The following is a 6,093-nucleotide window of genomic DNA, read 5'->3' as shown; positions in this document are numbered from 1 at the left end:
CTCATTGAAAAGAAAGCAAACTGGTAGCTGCTCCAGAAGGTTAGAGCTCAGATACAATAAAGAATTGTCTGATGTCTTCTGTAAAAATAAGTGTTGCATCTTGTTCCTCTTTATGACCTCCCCAATACATTATCCACAAAGCCACAGAGATGCACAGACAATTTTTTTTCCTTTGTCTCATCTGATGGATAACTTTCCTGGTTTGAAATTTTTTCCTGAATGTTTCTTTATGATTTACTTCCCATAAATTTTATCCTCACTAAAAAAATTAAACCCAATGAAACAATCATTTCAGTTATGAAAACTAATAATGGGCTGTGTGCATGCAAATACACTTACATGTGCAATGAGCTGTGCTATAGGGGTCCTTTAATGTATACTAGATGTATAAGAAAAAAAGAGGAAGAACTGAATGCAATCCATGGTTATATAAAGAAATTCAGTTTCAAATTTTGCATCATAAATCCTAATGTTTGCACTTCTAATTGAACCTAGTAGGTTTTGACCTCAATAACAGACATAATTGGTATATATATATATATATATATATATATATATATATATATATATATATATATGAAATTCTGATCTTTCTCTCCTGTAAGCTATATAATATGTACTTTATTATCGCACATATACACTTGTTATTTATATAGCATATTCATTCACTATATAGTTACAGTGTTTCCCACAGCTAAGATCAGATCTCACAATGTACACATAAACAACGGTGTTCTTCAATATTCTGCCCCTAAATTACTTTACTTGATTATATGTAGCATTAATTTTTAAATGGATTTCAACATTGCAGAAATATATAGAGTAAATACAAAAAATTACTATAGGGGGCAAAATGAAATAGTAAATCTGTAAACTGATTAACTGTATCATCATACAAGAGATTGTTTTGGTAGTCATAATGATGCACTTAGGATCTCCTTTAAAATACTCCAGAAGGAGCTGTTGCCATGGTGTGTATTCAAATGGAGAACAATCTTGAGACATGCAGGGAGCAGCCCAACACCTCAGCCCAGTTTTCCCAGCCCACCGTCTCTACTGCTCCACAGCCCAATTGATCAGAAAAGCCCCCAAGTGTGACAGGAGGTTGTAAAATTGCCTGATCTGCCTCATTTTGTTCTGCTGCCAATAACCCTCATTTTGTTGCCTTCCTTAAAAAATGTTTTAAAAGACATTATTAACACGAGAACATCGAATCCATTATGGGCCATCCCTTGTAACAGCTGAGACCTCCTCCCTGATTGGTGTTTTTCTTTGCCATTTTTTTTCTTCTGATGGAAAGGGAAAAGGAGGGGGGAAGAAAAATGACAACATCTGTGACTTGACCCTCTCCCTCTGTCTGTGTTCTGTCAGATGCCCTTATTTGCCATTTTTCTGATGTCCTGGGAAAGGTCAGCTAGTTATATAACCCAAGGCGTTATATGAGAAAAATACTTTTAATTTCACAAAGCATAAAGGAAATGACAATGTAAACGCAGGCTCTTTTGTCATTGGTCATATTTAAGGTCATACCTGGAGATAGCACTATTTCACATGAATGCACTGTATGACCCGATATGGTCTATCTTTGCACAAAGGTCAGATACAAAAATTGAGCTGTGAGTATCCATAATCAGTTAATTCAAAGAAAATCCGTAGGGAAACCCTACAGCATTTCTTTAGCAGCATTTTGAGTTTCTTGTCCACATCATAACAATTTTATGTCAGTAATACAAGCAATGAAATGGAATTTACGTTATTCAGCAGCAACCACAAATTTTGTTTTATTATGAGGAAGTTTTCTATGTGTGTATATATTTATAAATATATGAATATATTTTGTCCTCTATTTCATGGAAACCGTTTGCTCCTCAATTTCGTACTCTGTATGGACATCAGATGAGACACATGCCTTTTGTTAGGAGGTCTTATTTATTGTGGGATATCTGAATGAATGCTGGAGTATGACATTGTGAGAAGTGGGGGTGCTTGATATGCCAGCCCAGAGGGATGAATATGTGTCACTGTTTCTGTTGTTTCAATGTGAATAACAATAAAAAAATAACATTTTAGCTACACTTCAGTTCCAGCTGTCTTTGTTGCTTTGTGCTTGGATTTCTTCACTCTTGCTGCTGAAACAGACCACATAACAACGTAAAAGGAACAATGTCATGTATGTTTTATTTTCCAACAAACATCAGCCATGTTCCTCATTCCATTGCCCTCCAGGTTTCCAGTAAAGAGCCGCAGGCCCTGTTTTCAACCCATCTCTTGGGAGGATATCAAAGGGGCTGGCAGAAATTGGAATAGCAGCACAAAATCAGACACAGTCCCCTGTCAGGCTTGCTGACTGGGAGGGATGATCCAGGTGGTCTCACAGTGTGAGGGTCTGCTGCAATTTTCCTCATGACTAGTTTTAATGTAAGAGTAATGAGGGCCATGGTGAGCCCTGCACAGCTCCTCCCCCCTACACACACACACACACACACACACACACACACACACACACACACACACACACACACACACACACAAACACATATACACACACCACATTTTACAGAGGAGACCAGGGAGCAAGATTGCCCCCTCATGCCGCCCAGGCCAGAGTGGCCACAGACCACATAAACATCTTTGTGTTACCTTGGAGGAACTGGGATTTTATTGTTGTCTAATCTGACATTCACATAATGTTTCTGTTATAGAAAGGTGCAAGAACATTGTGCATTTTTTGTTTTTTATTTTCTTTCTGACTCAGAACCTATTTGGACAAGACATTTCAGGTACACATGTAACACATAACATGCTAGAGGTTTGCAAGAGATGGGTTTCATGATTACTTCAGAGGAAATTGCTCTTTGTTTCTTTATCTTATTATTTTTTGCATGCCTGAACGTAATATACACCAGCACACAGCCACCCCTTCCTGATTCTCCCTGAATAGTGGAACTCACCCATTGGCCATTACTGAAAATTCAACAACATTTTCATTAGATTTAGCAGTATTTAAAGAAAACATGCTGCTTTTAAGGTGCTTAGCAGTGCTGGAAATGTAACAGTTTCATTTGTGCAGTGATGTCAGCATTAAGTTACAAATTTTTGTTGACAAAATGACTTGCATTATTCGCAATGTCAGTGATTATGTGTGGCCTAACAACATCTTACCATGCTTATGAGAAGTGCCCCTCTGGTGTAGTTATTCTCCCAAAATTATTTGAGTTAAAACAGCATCTTGTTGGGCACCATTTCCAGTTTAAATTATCGTGTTTTTCACAGATAGTAATGGACATGATACGTATTTTGTGAATTCAGAGTGAAATAAAGGTTCCCCACTGGACGGCTGCAGGCAGCTTCTTTTGAAGCTAGCTGTATCAAATGGTGAAAAGGGGGGAGGAGCTGAGACAGCTCTTTGAAAGTGCTGGAGTTGTAGTGTTTGCATATACAAAAACCAACATAAGATTTCACATCCATTAGCAAAGTTTATCTAAATACACTACATTTCATGGCTACATTGTTGCATATCGCATTTTTATATTGCATTGTCACATGGAAGATCTCTTAACAATGTAGAAATTATATTTAGCATCTTAACAACTATACACTAAAATACTGCTTTTGTTTGATTGTTTTGCTGAAGTTTGCATTCAGTTCAATTGAATATAACATGAACATTTAACTAATGCCTTTTATTGCCTTGCAACCCAATTTATTGGCGCATACCTACAAAGGAATGATTTTCACTGGTACAAGGTTGAAAACTCTGATGCACCTGGTAATTATACGTTACAAACATGAACAGAGCTGATTTTGTCAGTTCTTTGTTGCAGATGGGAAAGTGTTAAGATTTGGTGCGTTTGTATTGTGACTGGCATGTAGGTAAAAACGCGGAATCTGCCTATGATTTCACCTTTAGTCTCTCTGCTGAAAGGTTGGTTTTCCACAACATTGGCTTAATGATTTTCTCACACCATAGATACGAGCATATGATGGAACCAGGTATACAAATGAAGTCATCCTTTTTCAGGTCTCGCTAAACTGATGGATAAGGGTGCTGTCTAGCTTCCTGGTTAAGCCTGGTAGTGTCAGGTTTTGCATCCCACTGTAATTAATGATATGACCTTCCTTCTGTCTGCTATTTGCAGGGTAATAGGATTTCCCAGCCCCTGGCAGCAACTGGGAGCACCCATGTGCCAGCACTGATAGTGCGGTGGGCGAGAGACAGGTGGGGTGTGGGAGCGGGCAGAGCAGGTGATTTATAAGGGCTGCATTGTGCTACTCCCTCCCACAGGAGCAAAGCAAAGGGAAATCCATTATAGAAAAAGGTACGGCGATAATAGGGTTTAGGAGGTATGTGTGTGTGTGTGTGTGTGTGTGTGTGTGTGTGTGTGTGTGTGTGTGTGTGTATGTGTGTGTGTGTGTGTGTGTGTGAGAGAGAGAGAGAGAGAGACAGCAGCTTTAGAGGATAACGAAAATGTGAACAATAAACAATTCATTTTAAACACCCTTGTTCCTTTTCCAGTAAATCAATGGTACTCCATAGGGTATCATATTTGGCAGCATTTGAATCAGAAGGACCAGGCATTCCATGTCCTTGCAATGCCAGTCTGTGCACTTGCAGGGCTCTCTGAAACATCAATTACTAAAATACCTGGAGCACATGGTCTCTGGTGTTCATTTGGCCAACATAACTGACCCCACAATGTAATTAAAGATTTGGTTAGACTGGACGCTTTGCATCTCCAGCAATCCAGGACTAAGGTTGAACACCCCCCACGCCACCATTTACAGTATTTGGTTCTTAGAAAAGGGGTAGGCAAGCTGCTATTGGTATTATTAAATTTCTTCTAAATATTTGCAAAGGCTGATGATTTCTGTGGTAAGTTAATACTGTAAGACCACTACTGTTTACCTAACTCTAACTAGCATGGCGTGAAGCTGGACACCTAAGAGAAAAGAGAAGTGGCCACTTGATTCTACTGCACACCTGTGCAAGTGGGTTTCATTTCCCAGCCTGCACAATGGGGCTGCAGTGGGCTTCGTATAGGAAACAATGGGGTAGAGTGAGGTTAAGGGAATCAAACAGCTGAACATTTTGTTGCCTTCGGCACACAAAGACAAGCAAGACCCTTTTTCACACTGGCTGTCTTTGGTAATACACACTCCCACTTACTGGCCCTTTCAGTTTGAGGAAAATAGACAATGGGTTTCAGATAGTGAATGTTTCATGAGCACACAATTACTGGGTGGATGTCCATTCCCCTTCAGCTATGGGTTACAGAGCAACAAGCAGCTGGTTTGTATTTAATTTAGATAAGTTTCAATGAAAGCTAAACTTGGACAGGTCTGTCTAAATCCTGAAAAGGTCAGAATGGTGGGCAAAACTGGAAACATGCACAATGTTCCATGTGATATTATAGTAATATTCCAAGGCAAATTCCCAATGGTGCACATCTAAACGTTTTGCCACATATCATTTTGTTGCGTAACTCTTTCTAAGTCTTTCTGTTTCTGTACTCCTTATTATGTAACATTGATTTCTCAAACATTGAAAGTGATACTGTGCAAGATCATGGGAAAATAAAATAGAGAAGAAGCAGAGGAAGACTTTATTTAGAAATTGCTGTGTGGCCATCCAAAGTGACACAGAAGCGAATGTTTGTGAGGAGTCAGACCTCAGGTTCATCATGCTTATTTCTGTGGGACAGCCCCAAACGTGGTCTAATTCTCAGTACAGTAAAGGCATGAGATATACCTTGCCAACTCATGCCTGTCATCCCAGTATGTCATTTTGGGATATTTCATCGACATATCAATGACATCAGGTTAATCAGGTTCTAAGTGTCTTCAACAATGTTTAGTGATACATGTGCCTTTTCTACATTCATATGACAATTCTACTGAATAAGATGTCTATGACTCCGATATATGTCTTTGACCAAACCATGAAGGTGTCTTTTATATGCCCGGTTGGCCATCCCAATGAAACATTCCTGCGTTTTGATAAAACACTGGTGTGTTTTATTAAGACGGGTATGTAAACCAAGACATCGGCAAACCAGGCAAATACAACACTGCCATCATGTGGCACCGAAGACA

This window comes from Megalops cyprinoides, chromosome 4, assembly GCF_013368585.1.
Source record: "Megalops cyprinoides isolate fMegCyp1 chromosome 4, fMegCyp1.pri, whole genome shotgun sequence".
NCBI classification, from domain to species: Eukaryota; Metazoa; Chordata; class Actinopteri; order Elopiformes; family Megalopidae; genus Megalops; species Megalops cyprinoides.
The sequence above is the reverse complement of the archived record's forward strand: the minus strand, read 5'-3'. Positions refer to the sequence as shown.